This window comes from Anastrepha ludens, chromosome 4 (genome assembly GCF_028408465.1).
Source record: "Anastrepha ludens isolate Willacy chromosome 4, idAnaLude1.1, whole genome shotgun sequence".
In the NCBI taxonomy this organism is placed as follows: Eukaryota; Metazoa; Arthropoda; class Insecta; order Diptera; family Tephritidae; genus Anastrepha; species Anastrepha ludens.
In genome coordinates this window covers 88,332,038-88,352,615 of record NC_071500.1, presented here as the reverse complement: position 1 = coordinate 88,352,615, position 20,578 = coordinate 88,332,038, and the positions used below count along the sequence as shown (strand labels likewise).

General features: G+C 35.5%; 1 protein-coding gene across 1 annotated transcript in view; it reads left to right on the top strand.

The window, feature by feature from the left end:
- LOC128860136 (frizzled-2) overlaps window positions 1-20,578 on the top strand; it is a 106,239-nt gene that overhangs the window by 38,054 nt on the left and 47,607 nt on the right. Inside the window, exon 2 of the mRNA XM_054097413.1 lies at window positions 4,668-4,751. The gene's annotated coding sequence lies outside the window, so the exon portion shown is untranslated. The remainder of the gene's footprint in view (window positions 1-4,667; window positions 4,752-20,578) is intronic.

The following is a 20,578-nucleotide window of genomic DNA, read 5'->3' as shown; positions in this document are numbered from 1 at the left end:
ATACAGGGTCGGGCACTTGAAGTGTAACCAACTTCAGACCACTCGCGCAGCGAACGCACGGCCATCTCTGTCTGTTATTTGGCTAAATGACAGTCCAGACTATTGTTCACAAGCGCGCAGAAGTATTTTGCCGAAAGTAAACGCGAAAGAAGCAAATCAGTAATGGATTTCAAATGTAATAGTGTGATTGCATTATATAATATTTGGTTGGAAAATCACAACCAGGGATTGTTCGTGAGCTCGAGCACCTTAAAGTAAATAAAGTTTTTTTTTATCGCACCATCATTCGCTACAATGATACTGTTAGCATCGCGAAACGTCATGGAGGTGGTCATCAAAAGACTGCAACGTCACGTGAAATGGTTCAAAGACTGAAGAGGCGACTTGAGCGAAATCCCCGACGAAGTGCCAATCAAATGGCGAAAGAAATGAAAATATCTGACCGTATCTACCGCCGCATACTGAAAACTGATCTCAAAGTCAAACCTTACAAGATCCAAAAGACGGATGATCTCACACCAAACCAGCAACAAGTCAGCCTTGAGAGAGCGAAGGAGTTATTTCGCTTAGTCGAAAGTGGTCAATTTCAGAAAGTCAATTTCGGGAAAGTATTTTGAAGGTTGCTTTGCAACAGTGGGCAGACAAACATTCCATTGGCAGACCATGGACGTTCCAACAGGACTCGGCACCGTCTCACAAAGCTGGAGTGAACTAAGAATGGCTAAAAAACAACGTTCCGAACTTCATAGCGTTCACACAATGGCTCTCAAATTCATCAGACGCGAATCCGATGGATTATTCTCTTCGGACCATTTTGGAGGGCAAGGTCCGAACTAAAAGATTCACCAGTCTCCAGGCGCTGAAAAAAACCATTGTCCGCAAATGGGCCGAAATACCTGCAAGTCACATTCGGGCAGCTTGCGATTTGTTTCTGGATCATCTCAAGGCCATAGTCAAGGCAAAAAAGGCTATAGCCATATCGAGCAAGAGTAAATTGATTCTTAATTTTGTATTATTTTCACACATTTTTTACTTTGAATTGAATAAAAGTAATTTTCCTACCTAAATTTATGGCCTTTTTAATTGGTTACACTTCGAGTGTCGGACCTTGTAAATATACGATAATAACTGCACACATCAGTTCTGCTATTTTTCATATACCACAATTATAACTGTTAATTACATTATATAATATTTATAAATTTTTATTTTTTTATTTTTTTTTTTTGTTCAATTTTTTTTTTGTTTTTTTTTTGTTTTTTTTTTTGTATTTTTCCCGTTTTTTTCAATTTTTTTTTTATGTTTTTGGTTTTTTGTTGTTGTTGTTTTTGTTCCTTTTACATTTGCGTCTTTTCTTTTTTTGTTTGGTATATAGGTACATAGTTTTTTTGTACTTTTTTTATTGTAACTTATTTGCTATTCTGAGGGAAATGCGCTAAAACCACTTTCCTAATCAATCGTTCCACCGTTTCATAAACTAAAGATAGAAACAGTTTATATTTATATTTTAGCCACAATGTCAGAAATTTTCTTCACTACTCAGTACTACTTTGAAATTTTTGCATTCCCTGCTCCACAGCATCGTCCTAAGCGTTCTTACATCCAAGTTTTACTTCCTCGTTCGTTTCCTTCTCTTCTTAGGCAAATTATAAACTTTATTTATGGTCACAGTTTATAGTTAGTTAAGTTATGTCCACATTTACTTTCCTTCCCTACTGTGAATTGAACATTACTCAGCCACTAAGTTGTACTATCATTTGGCACTCTTACCTTTCTCGCGGCTGTTTACTTTATCTGTCTACTTTATCTTTGCTCATTTTATTTATAAATATCTAAGTACATACCGTATTTTATGCATTCGTATATTCTGCCTGCCTCCACTTAATTAATTTTTTCAGCTCTTATTTGTTTTGCCATTTTTATTATTTTCATTTTATTATTCTTGTCGCTAAATTAATTAAACAAAGGAAAGCGGCGACGACAATAGCCTCCCACAAGACCTCAAAGCTTTGCAGTTATTTTCCAACCCACTATGCACTATAACCACTTGATATATGTATACAGTATATGCATAGTGGTATAGTAACGGAAATATACCCAGTAAAGGAAAAGTGCAATGCATCTAAAATCATTCAAATTCTTTACTAATTTAAGCATATCTTCTGTTATTACAAATAGCGGAGAATCAAAAGCGCGAGCAAACTGTGAGCATGCCAAGAAGTTGGTTGACTGCTGTTAGGCGCTTTTGCCGAAAATTTTCACACTACTCTCCGTACTCTCAAAAGAAGTAGCTGCTGCTATTCCAAAATATCAGAAATCTGTTGGTTGGGTTATTGTCCCTACTTATTCTTAATAAAATCTCCATTCTCGCACTGCTCCTTTTTGTCGTCACCGCCGTTTACACTCGGCCACAAATAGCCTCTGCGGCAGCGCGTGGAAAAATATTCTCTCACTTCCCCTCCGCGCATTTCCTTATCTTTTTGTTGCTGGCAACTTTGCTTTTCATTTTCAATTTATCATAAATCCTTTTACTGTTTATGTAAATGTGGTATATCCTTTTATTTGCGTTCATAATTAAAAATGCATAATTTTAATGTAACTCTCCACTTATGCTTACAATCCGTTGTAGCAGCTTCCAAGCTTTGTTGCGCCTCTTACCTTCTCTTCAACGACTTACTGATTCACTTGTTTACCTTTTTCATATCATTTTGCTTATCTTTACGCTTTAATTGTGGACACTTTTCGGAATTTATTGTCTTGCGCACTTACCAATGGCTGGGGTTTTACAATGTAGTAGTTGTTGTTGTTGTTTATATTTCGTTATATTATTTTCTATAGTATGTTAATATTTCTCTTTAGTTGATTACTTTTCATATTTAATTAATAAATAAAATGCAAATATTTATGCAAATTAATTGAGTGAGTTGAGTAAATGTTGATAGAGTTGGAGAGTAGGAGGCGAGGAAGGATAGTGCCAGTTGGGTGAGTAAAAAAAGTTGTAAATGAGTCATGAAAGGAAGACTTTTGTTGATTTTGCAACAAGAACGCGTGTTTATAAATCAAGGAATGAAGTGGTTGTGGATTTATCTCTGATTAAAGCTTTAGCTGTGTTTACAGAGTGGGTCATAGTACTATACAATTACCAAGTTTGGCCTTCAACTATGGCGAAAAATCCAACTGAGCGAGTAACTCTGGCTGCCACATCTCCGGGTATATGCCACCAGATCTCTGCCCGCTCATTTCTCACTCTTCCAATCAGCAGTTGTTTAGACAGACAACGAAGTATACTGAGCGGAGACTGTGTTGATTTTCTTCCAATATGACCAGCGATATATCAGATTTTTCGTAAATAAACCGCTTTCATGACCCTGTTTGGCTGGCGTAACTAGCTGATTTTTTCAAATGCGCTTAGAGCCGGTTAACGGTCTGATATTGGCCACACCTGAATTTTTTCACCATAATGCAATTTCTTTTTTTTTTTTTTGGTTTTTCCCCCTTGTTCACTCCTCCCGGGAGCATAGGGCCGCGACAAGACTCAGTCTTGCGTTAGTTTCGTTAATCTATTTTGATGCAATTACCACATTGCAAATTTTCCGACGTAACTAAAAAATACCTCTAATGCAAATGAAGTTTATGACTCTCTCCTAACGGACACCTCTATTGGCGAACATTTTTTTATACCATATCTTATGCATCGAGAGAAGTTACCCTCTTTTGAGTGGGCACCTCTCTTGGGCGCACAAAAGTTGACTGCCGGTGAATTTTCACTCAAGGGAGATTTCACTGTACTGATTTATTTACAAAAGTGAGAGGTACTGCATTCGAAAGAGAAAGCTTCAGAATAACTATTGTTTCGCTCTTACTTATTTCTTCTTCTTAATTTGATTAGTTCCCATTTATTCACGCTAAAATTATAGAATTTCAAATTTACTGCTCAAAACTGTTTTCCTCTGACTGTCTTGACATTCTAGAGGTCAAAAGAAAATAAAATACTCATGGTTTTTACATTTCAATCATGCGCCGTCTTAAAATTATATGCATTGATTTTTATTGTTTTTGTAGCATCGTCTAACTCATCTAACGATGGGTACAGGAAACATGCTGTTGGAGTTGTGTTCAGAGAAAGAGAGAGAGAGGTAGAGAGAGATAGGTGTTGCGGGAATAGATTTAAGGGGACATATGAATAGCGGGCCAACTGACAAACGGCATATATTCAAAATGGCGAGGTGGATTCTGGATAGATAGGAGTTTAGCTTGCTACAATATCCTGAGCGTGATTGTGCCAACGTAATGGGAGTCTCCCGAGGCAGGTGAGACTTTCCGCTTACGAGGGGTGATGGTTGGACTGCAATCGGTGGTCACTGTACTGATTTATTTACAAAAGTCGGAGGTACAGCGTTCGAAAGAGAAAGATTCACAGCTGGCGATAACGGTTGTTTGGCTCTTGCGTGTTTCTTCATCTTTAGCAGCATTTGTTTCGTTATTTGATAGCCACATTTTGTTTCAATCACTTCACCAGCTCTTTCAGCGTGTTCATCACAGAGTCCCGTAAATTCAATTTCTCTCTCATTACTATGTAATTACGTATGTATGTATATGTCGTTAAAGTTAAAGCGCAACTTTTAGCAATTTTACTCATTTTAAAAACTTTATTCTTCTCTTTACAGATCTGCAAATTTTTCCTAATATTTCAAAGACAAATGCCGCTACGTAATTAAACCATAAACAACGACAAAATGGAATTGGAAATGGTAAGTACTAAAATGGAAAATTATAGCGCATTCCATTAACAAAAAATAATTAACAAACCAACTTGCCACTAAACTATTAGCAGTAAAGAGTACAAACAAATTAATGAGCTCAGCTGTAGGCAAAACTTGTAAACAGAAAGTGGCCTGAGATCACTTTTGACTTTTAGCGCTGAATAGAATTGCCATTTAAATACGAATTGAACACATTTCAACTTAAAACAGCCAAAACGAATTGACTTTTGCACAGTGAAAGAGCCTGGCGATTTGCACACACTCGTCTGTATGGGTGTATGTATGTGTGGGTACAGGGTATAGTAAATGCGCACGAAATCCCAATAATATAATAAAATTGCGGCTACTTAACACAGGCGCAAATACCAGCAAGTACACACACATGCATATAAGGTACTTATACACACTTCAGCGTCACTTACTCCAGCGAGCACATACGCATATGCATATGTATGTATGTCCGTATACAAGTAGCTGTAAGAGTTAACAGAGTGATGGCTCATTTACATCATTCCAAACTGCAACGCTGGCTTTAATATTCGAAACCCATTTCCATTTTCACACCCCTACCCCCTTTGCATATGCAATTTCAATTTTATATTTACTTCGGCGGCACACATAAAAAAACAACAACTGACGCTGTCCACTCTTGACCCTGAATACCACCTAAAGCTTCGTGTATGAGAAATCCAATTTTTCAATCCCAGACAGTGCGGCAGTCAAAGTGGTGATGCACTCATCATCAGCTCGACCACATCAGACATCATTCCGCATTTGAGTTGAAGTCAGCGGCGGCAATGCACCATCAGCGTCATCGGACTACTAGTCAGTCACTCAGCTTACAGCGCAGACAACTAAGCTTGTAAGCATTTTGACTATTTCGTTTGGTATTATTAACTTTATTTTCTTAGTTTCATTTTTTCACCATTTCGCAAAATAGTGTTTTATTGCATTTCTTCTTCTCTTCTCACTGGGCATATCACAGCTATTCTGCAAGTAAGGCATCAGCAAGAAGCGCAATTCTTTGCGTTAAGTGTGGTTATTGCGCTGCACCGACTCCTGTTGCCCGCAAGCGACTTGTTGCCCATTGTTAACACTTTGCTTTGACTTTCGGCACTCTCAAGTTCAAGCTAACCTTCTTTGTCGCTTTGCTGCCTGCCACTACTTGAGATTTTTATTTTCGTTTGCTTATTGAAACGAAAAATTTTATATTTTTATTTTCACCTTTTTTTGTGCTGCTTTTTGGTAAATTTTAAGTCTTTGCCACATTTTATTTCCTCTTTGAAACGTTTTATTTCGTTTTTGTGTCCCTCTCATTTGCATGCTGCTATTTTGACTACTTTTTTCCACTCCATTCCATTGCTCCCTACTTTTGTCCAATGTCAAATCGCGTATTTGTTGTTCCTTTAAGCCCGATTTTGACTACCTGGCTGCTACGCTGCTACCTTGCTGCCTTCTTTCTCACTGCAGCCGTCCATGCAGACGAGCAGCCAGCCAGAACCAGCCAACTCAACACTTTAGTACTCGTTGCGCTTCAGCACTTTAACTTTAACGAGCTGTTGACTTCTTTCTTCAAAAAATCGCATGTTTTCCTGCTGCCACTACAGTGTTGCAAGGTACATTTTGTCAAAAAAGTTCCACGGATTCTAAAAATTCACAGAAAAAAGTGTCAGACCAAGTCACATTGAGCAGATAGTAAAAGTAGAGCAGCTTATTTGATTTGTTCCTAGAAAAAGAAAAAATAAAATACTCTTGGTTTTTACACCTCATGGTGAAAAGATTTTTAAAGGTGTACCACCTAGCAGACCGTTATTCGGCTCTGAGCGAATTTGACAGGTAAGCCGACGTCATTCGTTTTATGTTTCACTAAGCTAAAGCTAAATTTTGTTAAACACAAATCGAATGACGTAGAATCTAAAGTTCCCTTAAACATTTTTTTTCACCATACCTAACGAGCAAACCTGGTATCTATCATCCTTGTTTACACCGCAATCATGCGCCGTCCTAAAATTATGTGCATTCGTTTTTGTTGTTTTTGTAGCATCATCTAACTCATCTAACATGCTGTTGAAGTGGGGTTCAGGGAGAGAGGGAGAGAGAGCGAGGTATTAAGAGAGTATATTTAAGGGGGCATGTGAAAAGGGGAGCCAATGGCATATATTGAGTATGTAGAGGTGGATTTTGGATAGGTAGGAGATTAACCTGCTACAATGTCCTGAGCGTAATTGCGCCAAAATAAGGGGGGACTCACGAGGCAGCTCAGACTTTTCGTTTACGAGAGCTTAGGAAGATGGAAAGAGATTCCAGATGGATGTCGTTTAGATCCTATCTTCAAACTAACTGACCTGGTATGAATTGATCATGATCCTTTGTTCAATCACTCAACTGATATATTCTCAAAAGCACCCTCTTCCCCCCGCTATGACGGCATCTGACATTTTTCTCATTCCAAAACTCGAATTACTACTTCAAGGCAATCATTTTCAGTCGATAGAAGCCATAAAAGAGTATACACGGTTAGAATTGAAGTCGATTCCGATAAGTGGGTTTAAAAAAATATTTGTTTGAATGAATTAATTTCATTACCGTAAATGTATTATTTTGGCCTGCACTGAAGGCAATACAATAATTTTAAATAAATAATAATTATTTTGTGCTTTGCTAACCAATTCCCGACAATTTTGTAACAGTATATATTTCTTTGCATCGTCGTGTCTTTCTTCGCCTGCCTTGCCAGCTCTCTTTAACTATCATCAGCATCATCCTTGACTGCAGCTGTTAGCCAACTTGTCTGCTCATTCTTATTTTGCTAGTTTTTGTTCAAGGTCTTTTCTGTTTTCCTGCTTACTTTTATTGCTTATATTTTTTTATTTTTTATTTCTACTTTGGCTGTAACGCTGCTGCCTGCCTGCCTGCCGGTTAGCTTATCGGTACCTGCTGCTTGCTACTCTCATTCCAATTGCCGTTGCACATTGCCTTGTTGCTGCTCATCTCTTGAATCTTGTTTAGCCTTTTATTCTCCGCATAGTTCTGTGGCTTCTTTCTTCCTCTGTGTCTGTCGTAGTTTTGTGTTGCTTCAGTTTGTATACAGCATGCAGCAGGTTTCAAGTGTTTGTCTGTTTGTCTGTTTGTCTGCCACAGTCGTTTAAGTCTAGTTAGCATCTTTGTGCTTCACCCTTCAGTTTCGTCTCCGGCGCTTGAGTGTGGCTTGTTTAGTGTTTGTGTTATGTCTGATTGCCTGTGTTGAGATAAGCAGGCACGACATGTAAATTCGTATGAATTTAAATTTGCAACAATACAAACTATTAAATGGATTGAGGAGTAGAAATAAAAGATATACTTGAATTTATATGAATGATGCCGAATAAAAAGTAAACTTGAGTAGGAGGGTTAGCGTTTCTGAAACTACACCTGAAGTTTGAACTAAAAATTAATTTCTTGTTGTACCTTTTATTAGTTGACTTAAGTACAGCTCATGAATTTCCCATAAAAGTCGAAAACGCTCCTTGCCTATCCAGAAACATATGGAAGATAGCAGTTATAAATCAAAGCCTGATTTTAAAAGAATTTGTAGGGATGTGGAGTGTGTTTTTTGGAGCTTAATTTTAAAATTCATCTATTATAGGAATCTAAGTATCACTTAATTCTGTAACACAAAAATATTGAAAAAAGACTTCCAAGCTTAATTTAAGATACTCAGCCTTATCAACGAATCCATCGTAGAAGAGTTGCGTTTACTATCCTGCACAACGATAACGAAAAATTTGCCCTCACTGAATCCATATGAACTAGAAAAAGAGTGCTGCCAAATTCTAGCTTAACAAATTACTTATTTAGCTTTATTTTGAAACTATGTTCCTTTCCTTTTGAGCGAAATGAATGCCCTTGGAAATGCAGTATAATATTTTTGAATGAAAAAAGACAAGAATTTTTAAAAATACTTCAAATGCAGTAGAAATCAATGCGGTGCTTTAAGCTCTTTGTTAGGAAAGTTGGCGATCCTACGCTGTTCTCCTCAACAACATTTTTCTAAAGTCTTCCCTATCTCCACTTTTTGGCATTTGGTTTAACTCTGTCGGAAATTCTGAATTTTCTTGCAGTAATACCGGGGTCACGATGAATAAATGCTTTACATCAAACGGAAAAAGACACAAAAGCAAATTTTAAAAAAATATTTTTCTTAAATTTAACACTCACATTTTACTAGATGATCGCGTTTTTATAATTTTATAAAATAGGAATAGCTAATCTTTCCGCATTTTATTTTGAAAATTTTCTACCATAACCAAGGCTCTTTCTTACGACTTCTACGAAATTGTGTTAGGAATGGACTCAGCTATTCAACTCCACGAATCTCGAACTTACCACGTTGCTGTTGGTGCAGCAGCATAAACATGGGAAATGTCGCTAGAGTGGCAGCCCTTGGCCGAATATAAATCCGCGTCGTTCCGGTAACGTAGAACCGAATGTCGTGGAAACGCTACCACGTTGCTGTTCGGACTCAGTGATGTGTTTCGAAAAATCTATGCATATCGCACTGTGATGGTTTAAGTAATAAAACTGCTTGAATCAGGGCTTTCTGAAGACCTGAAACATTTAAATTTTCTAAAGGCCAAGTTATGAATTTACGAATTTACTGCATATACCATCTTAATTAAATTCAGCTGCGGCCATTTCCTCGCTATCTTGCCAATTTCTGCGATTAATTTTTATCTGCTCTTTCCAGCTTGCTTTGTATTTTATTGACCGCTGAGTGTGTGGCCCTTTCGAAGACGCCTTCCCTCTGGCGCAGTTGCTATTTAAATTCCTTCCTTACTTCGTCGTAATTTCATGTCTCACTCATCCTTTACTTCTAGTCAAATTTATTCGCTTTCTTGCTATACATTTTAGCAAATTCCTTTGGCATTTCTTTAACACTCAACTTCAATCGAATTCTGCCTAGTATTCATTGGAAAAAAATAAATCGCTTTGAAGCAGCCAATTCCATAAAGACTACACATTTTTCTTGTTGAGTTTTCACACCTCCGCATGTCAATCGGGGAAACAAGTGGCAGCTGCACCCCTTTCATTTCTCTGTCTTACCGTCACTTGGCCCTTCACGTCGCTTATTTCCTAGTTAGATCACCTTTGCTTTTGCCCTTCACACCACTCTCAATCACCACTATTGCGCGCATGAACCGCGGATATGACCCTTTCACCCTGTCATCTACGTTTTTGAAAATTTTCATTTTTGTATACTTTTTAGTTTAAGGCTAACACTCAATTGCGCGCTCATGCAGCGCACGACGGGCGCATTTTTCTACTTCTACTTCCCATCTGGTATGAGTACTATATAGTATAGCTTTCTAAGCATTTCGGTATGAATATACGAGCATTTCGAAATTCCACCTCCACATGCTAGCGACTATTTCGACACAGCATTAGTTGGAAAATACAACAAGCCGCCCAAAATGGCCAAACGTCCCGACGGGTGGTGGCCTGTTGCTTTTGGTCTTGCTGATTGCACTGCAGCCTTAGCTGGCAATGTAGAGCGCATTGTGTTGCTGTTTATTTCCACTGCTGTGACTGCTGAGGCGTGCCGCTGTTTGGGAAATTTGAAGAATTCAAAAATAAGCTACTTTGTTTTGAAAAATACTGCAATGTTTTCAATACGCATTGGTAAAATGGCTGATATCGACAATAAAACGAATACGTGCTGCCCGTTTGGCCCGTTTAGCTGCTGGCTCTTCTTCTACAGCTGTGAGGCGTACCAATTCCTCTGGGTGCTGTTGCCATAATTTAAAATATTTAGATATAAATTTTTAATCTCGCCGATGTATATAAATAATTTAACGCAGAAATTTTGAGTGAAATATTTAAAAATTCCAGTAGAAGCGTGAAAGAATTATGCTTTTACTGCTCTGGTGAGTATGTGGAAAAAAATATTTTTATAGAAATATTGAAAAGCACATTTGTGTCTAAGTAGAAAATAACAAATTGCTACGTCCGCAGAAATAATAGCGTGAAAGATATTTATGACTGCTCACTGTGCGGTAAAGAGGGCGCACAAAACAATGCTATTAGTTAGAGATGGGAAGCAGAGAATCTAAAATTATTAACACAATTAAATATAATATTTGAAGAGTGTATGAAATCGCAGAAGCCGCCAGAGATGCTGATTTAAGAATTAAAATTCGATACTGCAAACTAAAGAATTCATATTCTTGGAAAATTTAACGTTTAGTTTTTAAGTTTCTTCTATTACTTCGCTGTATCAAAATTTGTTTATTTTTATTTATTTATTTATATAAGCTTATACAATGTAAATTTACGTATGTACAACCTAAAAACCATGCAGCGCTAGCATCAGAGGCTATCAGCTGTATCAAAATTATTTTTCCATATTAAAGGAAAACGCTTAAAATAAAATTTGCTAGTTGAAAACAAAAAAAATATTTTTTTTTATATATCGCGCTACTAAATTCAGACTTGCAGAATTACACAATCACCTAAAAATGCATAGAAAATATGAAAATCAACTGACGAAACGCTGGAAATTTTACAGAGGTGGTCTGAATATCACAAGCTTGCGCTGCGGTGTTAATGAGTGGCCACATAAATCATATAATTTGACTATGTTGAATTTTTTGATGTATGCCAATAGGTTAGGTTAGGTTAGCCTGGTTGGCATTAAGCGATACCAGATGGAGACCGACCTCTATAAATTCTGAAAGTAGACTTCATATAGGATGTCAACGCTTCTGGCGAATCTAAGCAGAGCTCTGAGATCCGCTTTGGAGACGACCTCCAGACTCTCAAACAATTGGGCTCCCAGGCATTTTACACGCATTTTTAGTAATGCCGAACAAACGCACAAAAAGTGTTCTAAAGTTTCCTCAATATCTTCTCCACATTTCTTGCATTCGTCCGGGTAAGCAATCTCTATCTTGTACGCATGTGTAGCTAATAGATTATGGCCTGTTAGCATACCTATAATAGTTCTGCAGTCCTTTCGCGAGAGCGTAACCCAGGAACAATTTCTGAACAGAAGAGCAAAAAATTTTGTTTTAATAAAAATTTCCAAATACACTACAGTGTTTCATAACCATATAAAACGTAGCATCATAATAATCGTGCAAATTCAAGAACAACTCAAAAAATGTTACCAAACTTTCCTAACTTTTTAATCAGAATTTGTAAGAAATTTTCAAATATGAGGTTTTATTGCAGTTTTTTCAATTCAACGAATGCTCGACATTTTTTTGAGCGACTCCAAACGTCCACTTTATTTTACCAAAATTCATACCCAAAATGTTTCAAAATATTTTGATTAAAAATTTGAAAACTTTGATGACGATTTCCTGAATTAAATTTTTTTTTATTTGAGTAAAATTTAAAACTTGGATATCCATTGTTTTTGTAGAAGAAACGTTTGGATTTCAAAAAATTAACACACCAAAAGTTTTTCTTTTGTAAATACAGTGCGCTCGGGAAAACGTCAACTAATTAAAACCACGAGTGTTGACCTTTAACAAATTGTTGACGTTTATGAATGTAGAAACTTTTAATAAAAAAACATATTGATAGTGTGCTTTAAACGTTTTTATTGACTATAAACTTAAACTAAACATAAACAAATACAAAAAAAGAACAAAAAAGGCTTTCAGCCTAACTAAAACTAAAGGAACGCATTTCAAAAGAGATCACATTTCACATACATACTTATGCATCTAAAAAAATCGGTTATTTTTTTCTGTTGTTTTTTCCTTTCCAATTTTTTTCTATTCTATATACATAAATATGTATGTATGTACTTAAATATAAGGGGAATACCCGAATTCTGAACTAATTTCACGAAATAAATGTGTGTGTGTGATTGAAACTGTGTATTTTAACTGTTGCTTAATTCAAAATTTTGATTTATTGAAAGTTGACGTTTTAGAGCTTTGTGGTTTGGTTGACGTTTTAGAGTAGACAATGTAAAAAATTAAGGGTTGACGTTTTGGGATGTTGACGTAAACTAGTGTTGACGTTTTCCCGAGTGCACTGTATTGCGAAAAGTTTTAATGTATAAGTAACTTAATTAGATATTTTCTTATTTTGCTTGAATGTGGACTACGAAGGACTACGCATATTTTTGCTTGAATAGATTTAAAAAGGCTAATAAATAAATATACATAAATTTTTTTACAATAAAAATGATTTTAATACTAACTGAAAGAATTTTTTTTATTAGTATTTTCATTGCAACTAGTATAACATTACATACATATACTATCGCGCAATTTTTTGCCGAGTTTTGTTACAACAAATATTTTATGTTAATCCTCAGCAAAATACAATTCATACTTTTAACTGCTTTTTGATTATTTATTAGTTTAAATCTAGCGGTTTTTTTCGTTTGAGCCTTCGTTTCCACAATAAAAATGTTTTTAATACTAACTGAAGGAAATTATATATATTTTTTGAATGTATTTGGAATAAAAACAATATTTTTTTTTTTTGAAATTTTTTCTTTTAAAAATTTTTTAATTTTTTTTTTCGTTTGGAATTTTTTCTTTAGATTTGGTTTTAAAGTTGTTGGAAATTTGCAATTTATCTGTTTACAACACCAAACAATTTAATTTTTTCAAAAATATGCACATTTAAATTTGTTTTTTTAATATTTTTCTTGAAAAAAATGGCTTTTTAAAGCAAAACGTCATGAAGGTATATAGTATAAACAGCTCAGCATGTTTTTTTATAGAGGCAAAAATTTCACATATTACTTACTTGCATAACAATGTGAACTAAGAGAAAATTCCCCGATTTGGGCTTCTATTGAAAGTTCCGTAAAAACTTAAACAATCAACAGGGTGAAAATTCTGTCAAACACAAAACCAATTTTATTAGCCTTTTAACTATTTTCCTACTGTGCCCCAGCAGCGCTTACCCGCCTTGTTAGTATTGTATTTTAAGTAAATGCGTCTAGTCTTCATAAAAATGTTCTCCTTGAAATACTAATAAAATCTTATAGAACCCAAAATTAAAATAAATAGAGAACTGAAACCAAGCAGGCATTCTTTATTATGCATCTTTATGACCAATTTAATGTCAGCTATTCACTGTTGCTTTTACGTCATTTCGCAAGCCTAAAAGTGGACTTCAACAAAACACACACGGATATCTTGGCAGCAATTGTCATGCGGTTTTGCCGCCCACGAGGACCTTTTTAAGTGTATAGAAAATATAAAATTTTTTCTCAGCTTTGACTGCCACAACAACAGGTCACACGACACTTTCTGTGCATTTGCTCCTTTGTCTGGTTTTCATCACCTAACAATTTATGTGGTTGTTATTTTGGTGTTGACTTTTAGTAGGCGTAAAAATTCATTTCAACTTTACCACGTCGAAACTTATTTTTACGGCCTATCAATAGGCGCACAAGCATGCACATTATTTTGCTGTAAGCGCACACAAAATCACACACACACACACGCACTCACTCGAACTAAAATAATTTCCTGCTTCGGTCGCATATTGATTTTTACACGCTTATTGCGGCTGCTATGCCCTGTTGCAACTTTATACTTGTATGCGAATGTATTTGTTGCAAGTCACAATTGAAATTGCAATTAAAATTGTTGCGCTTCAAATAGACAGGAAAAATGAAAAAAAAATGTAGTGAAGTTTGCACGGCACACATATACGCGCGCGCTACCTCGCTGCGGCACGCTGACGGTGTTGTGCTCTCTGCCTTGACTTGTGACTGCAACTCCATGTTTTTATGTATTTTTAATAGGTTTTTTCATCACCCAATATTTTTCTCTTCTTATTTCTTCGCGCATGCTATCATTTGCTGCCTATTTGGATATTACTGGGTATTTGTGTGGTGCCTTGTTTTCGAGCTTGTTTTATGCGCCAGCATTTGTTACCTTTTTATTAGCACGCCACCCAGCAACTCATGCCTCTCCTTTGCCTCAGCTTTTCTTTGCTACACTACATTACATTACAGCTCCACGCCATGCTATGCTATTCTATGCCCATTTTTATCAATTTCATGCCATTTTTTGCCGCCCAATTGCTTGGCTGTAACGCCTGAAATCTGCAATCGTGTAATTGACGAACTTTGACACATTTTATGACGGTCTTAACGTTGTAGTGAATGAGACAGTGACATTAGCGATTGGCACGAGGGTGGCGTTCTCTGACTCCATCTCATCGATTGGAGTTTTTATTGTTATTTGAAAACAAACAAAAATACAAAAAAGTTATAAAGTGGCTACATAAATACTATGTATTTGTGCGGGTGTGACTGTGTACGAATATTAGCCTCAGTTTTATATTCGTTAAGTGCAGCTCTAAGCTCATTATGACGTACTGCAAATTGTATGTTTTTGCAATAAAAAGTCGGCAAAACAATCGGTATTGAATGCACAGGAAATTGTAATTTTTAGTAGTTGGCAAAACTTTGTCATAAAACTCCCTCCATCAATATTAATAATGAAAGTGTGGTACCTAAAACCCTGACAGATATAAGCTGAGCTTCATTTGCAATATACGATAAGCACTTCCTTTTCATTTTTATAACAAAAGAAGGGAGGTTTAGTTTATGGGGTGAGCGGATGGAACGTGTAAATACCAGCCTTTTTACCGCTTCATTGGAGTTCACTCGACAATTTGAGCATAGCAAATGTGCGGAGATATTTCTATAGCTTGAGTAAAAAATTTATTCCAGAGCCGACCAGTAAGGTGATGTTTTATATTGCACCCATACTTTATATTATATTTGAAACTATTTTTACTAAATTCCATTCATTTTAATTAATTTCCGATTCAATATTTAATTAAATTAAACATTTATGTATGTGAATTTTTTCCTCGCTACTCTACAGTTTTCGGTTCGATATTTTATTGAATTAAATTTTTTTATGACAATTTTTTTGTCACTACTCTACTCCTCAAAAAATTTTCCATTCCTTTTATATCAAATTTCGATTCAAAATTTTACGAAATTAAATTTTTTGACTAAGAATTTTTTCCTCACTAAACTACAGCTCAGAAAATTTTCCATTTCCGATTGGATATTTTATTGAATTAAAAAAAATATTTCTCACTACACTTCTTTTTTTAATTTTGCCAAAAAAAATGTCCCAATGGGCCTCGCGATGTGGAAAAAGTTGCGAATTTTGGTTTAGGGTTCACGTATATTTTAACGTATAGCTCTAGATTCAGTGAAAATAGCTATAATAATCTCTCATTAAATTCTGCTTCATCTGCTTGATCATTACACTGACAGCTATAAAGGATGCCGCTCAAAACCAATACCAATACTGCTAAGCTGCTACTAAATGTCTTCATTTTAATAACGACATCTTCAAAGTACATACTGAGTGTTGGCGTTTCATAATCGAGTTGGCTTATTAATATACCAAAAGCATAGCTCAAGTCCTTTGCAACAGATACATCCTTGGGAACTGCATCGCTGATAAATTAGCAAGAAAGGTAGCAGGATTTTCCATGATAAACTCTGTCCGAAGGGCAAGCAACCCAACATATTATCGTAAGTACCGACGTCGAACGATTTTTCATACTACGTTACCGAAACAATCCGGATTATACAAGGAATGTTTATGTTGCTACAACAACAACAACGATTTCAATCGAAGAGACGAATAGCTGATACGCCGGAAATCTACCTTTAAGGCAAAAAGAAAAATGGGGCCAAAAGTCGTCGAAAAGAGATCCAATTTGCTACTACATCTAGAAGATGTATGTATACTTCAGCTTGGCAGTGGGAAAAAGTATAGGCAACATTTTAATTGATATACCAAGTAGAAGGTTAAATAACTGGTAGTACACAGCACCTCTGCACCTATTTTGCTCTGGCAAAGACACCGGCGCCGATAATTCAATAAGTAGTTTTTCGAATGCTTAGCAGACCTAGACGCACAATTGTTTGCTTCAAGTTTAAGAAAAGAAAAAAGTACCAAGAGCCATCATTATCATAGCAATTACAGGTCTGGGTAAGCCAGTGCTTTCTTCATAAACGCGGTGAATACGAGTGGGCTCACTGCGTCGCTTCTCTTAGCATTTATAAGGCGTAAATGTGCTTCAACATTGTCGGCTCATCGCCTTGTCGACCTTCCATGCTTTTTACTGTCCATAATAAGCGAATTGAAGGTATTTTTTTTCTGTCGTCTACCCTGAGGAGGTGCCCATTCGCAGCTCAGGTGTCGTTGTGTCGTATTCTGTAAAATCCATTAACTTCCCTTACTGGTCCAAATATCCTTCTAAGGATTTTACACTCAAAGCAGAGAAGGTAGTTTTTTATGTTAGATGTCAGTACCGATGTTTCGCAGCCGCATGTTGCTACTGGTTTTATTCGCGTCCTGTAGATTTTTAGCTTACATGACCTCGATAGTAATACATTTTTGAGAAGATTCAGATTGGCAAACTACCTTCTATTAGCAGCTTGTAGTCTATCATTCATGTCGATTAGTGGGTATTCAGCGCTGCTAAGGTTTACACTTAGGTTTTTAAAAGACTCCGCATTGTGAAAAGTACCAAGAGTTTTAAGATAAATAACAGTCTAAGATGAACGAATTTTTAGTAATTTTTTATTTAATCAAATATATTAATAATATTGTACTTACGCCTTTGTTAACTGATTTCTTTATAAAGAAACAAAATTTAATTTTGCCTTTAATAACTTCAAGAAAAGAAATATACGACAAACATGGCATTTTGTGACAATATAAATTTTCGGTTAGTTTTCGTGTCTTCAATATCAGTTTTTCTATCTATTTTTTTATCATTTATTTATGTTAAAAATATTGTGACAAAGTTGCTCTCACAGTCATATTTCCCAAGCGGTATTTTAAAGTGGAAACGTTTTTTCCTGCCAGTATCATATCGGCTTTATTACTTTCTATAAATAAGTATGTGCATTTAATTCCCATTTTGAGTTGTTCAATTACTCTAAAATGTTTGACAAATTATAATTAATTTAATAATTGTGTGCTTCGAATCTAACTGTATAATATTAAATGACCAGTGTGCGTGCACGTGAGCCGAATGCTAAGTAGATTTGAAAGCAAATATTACTCGAATATTAATTTATAATGTACAGGTATGCAAATATGCATGTAGGTATGTATGTGCATACACATGTATAAATGTACAACGCACGTAAATACAAAAGAACCTTAATTAGTTGCGCTACGACTGTTGAATCTGAACCTGCTTTCTATTTGTGACTTAAAATTCTAAAAGTAGTCAAGATTTGTTTTCGAGACCCTATAAATTTTCAAAAATTTTATAATTTTATTTTGAAGTAAGTTGGCTTGAGGTGGTGGGCGGAGTAAGAAACAGCACAGTTATACCAAAACCAAAGACTTAAATATCCTTAATGAATCTTTTCTCATATCTTAAGTTGACATCCACTACATGACCTCATAAACCACAGCTTTCCTTTTCACAGAACTCCTAAAATACTTTGCCATATTCTTCGGTCTTACAAAAGCTAAGCATGGCATGCGTTTTTATTAAAAATTTTAACTTTAGTTATATTGTTATTATAATTTCAAAACTTCCAACAAATTATTCACATTTATTGTCTCCCTTTTTTGCTCTTCTCCTTCTCTTCTCTTTTGACACCTGTTGCCATTTGCGCACACAAAAATCATATTTCATGCGTACCCAAATCCATTGAAAAGAGCATATTTACATATAAATGCTTTTACTTATACACAAAGCACACATTTGCCAAATAAATGCAAAACAATTCATAAATTTGTGAAAACCTGCCATTATACGCGCCATAAATTATGCTTTGACTTCGCTATGCGCACTTCTGATGAGTTTTTGTGAACAAGTTAAACGAACTTTTAGTTATTCTGTGTGTCGTGTTACTTGTTTCTATTATAAAATTGTGTTTTCGTGCACAATCGTTAATGCTGTTTTTACCGCTTGTAAATTTAGTCCAATCGAATTTTATACCAATTCATTGAAATGCGCTGCCTGACTTTGATTGTTAATATCTTGGGTGCTTTAGACGTAGTCATGTTTGGCATTTTGAGTAGCAACAATGGAGAATTTTTATACAATATTTTTTATGCAAATAAGTGAACGTAATTATTGGCAAAAGTGTTGCAGAAAATCATCAACTTCGTCAAATTAACGTGCTGAATATGTTAAAAATTATTCATATCCACTACATTTTTTGCTTTGGCTAGTTAAATGAAGAGGTAGAATAGATTTTAGTGAAGTTAATTTTCGTAGAAAATAGTAAAATTTTAAATGCGTCTTAAAATTAGTTAATGTTTCGTTCAAAGTATGATTTATTGCGTTTCTTGTTCTCCACAAAATGTGGAGAGTTTCGTTTCTGTACATATTTGAGTTTTACTTTCATAAAATATTATCTAGTACAAAAATAAATATTTTAGCACATTTGTTTGGTACTCTCCAAAAAGTGGAGACTTCATTACCAACTTTGTATCTAGCACAAATTTAGGGAATATTGCACTGGTATATTATTTTACCTTTAAAAACTATCTCCACAAAATTTTCATGACTTATGAAAAGTAGTTATGGCAGTATTCATAAAATAAAAAGTGGGGAATTCATAAACAACTGCGTATCTAGCAGAAATTTATGAAGAAATGCACTCTGGATATACGGTATATTTTCTTACACTTAAAAACTAGTGTATAAAGTCTCCAAAAAATTTTCATAATACTTATTAACCGTAGTTGGGGCAGTGAATCCTATGTTGAACTCCCTCTTGAGATCAGAGGTCATTATTTATGTTACAAAACATAGATCATAGTTCGTGGATACTAAATCATAGGTCATAGGGCATGTCTCATAGATCCCAGTTCATGCCCTCGTATAATATAGCACGTAGATCCCAGACTCGCGGAATTCTTCAATCCTCACAACAATTTTTGCTTTCTTTAATGTAAATTACAGGCAGCAGTGATTGCTCATTAGCGTTGTTCATGTGTGGCTTTTATTTCAGTTGATAAAACTATTTTTACAATCAACTTTATGTCATACACAAGTACATAGTTTTTCGGTTTAATATTACTTTGCACAAAAGTGAGTTGCCAAATCATTAATGATTTAATAGCAAAATTCCATTAAATATTACTCAACAAACCTTTAAATTTTGTTGTCTTCCTTAAAAAAATAGATGCACAAAATTTTAAATAAAAAATTGCACTTAAACATAGGTAACATAAAAATGAAACAAAAGCTTAACAAAGACAAAAACTTAAAACGTGTAAGCGATAAAAAAGAATCAGAGAAAAATATCAACAAAAAAATTAAAATCCATTAAATGAAATCCCCAAACAAAAAAGACAAAAACTGGTACGGCCAGCAGACAGACAGACAGACAAAGCGCAAACGTTGAGTAAATAGACAAAAACACTTATACATATACATCCTTGTTGTTGGAATTGCACGTAGCCATGTGTTTGCATGTATGCATATTTACTGAAAAGTAGAATGTCATAAAATAGAAAATGGAAAATCATGCAATGCCACTAAAAGCGCCCACACAGAACGGTGAAAGAGCAAAGGAGATGGAGGGCCAGCAATGAGGTTAGAGCGTGTCGCAAAGCGTTGAGCAGAAGAGTGAAGTGATGTAGAGCTAAAGGCCGGCTGATACAATCGAAGCGGCCAAGTCCCCAGATGCGTATTTGTGTGTGTGCGCGCGTGTGCGTAAGTGCCTGCGTTACTGGGTGGGTGGCGGTCACATAAAAATGGCTAACATGGCATTGACTATCGTTATGGGATATTGTTAACACACATTAAAGCACAGATACACGCACATAAAAAGGCATTTCCCT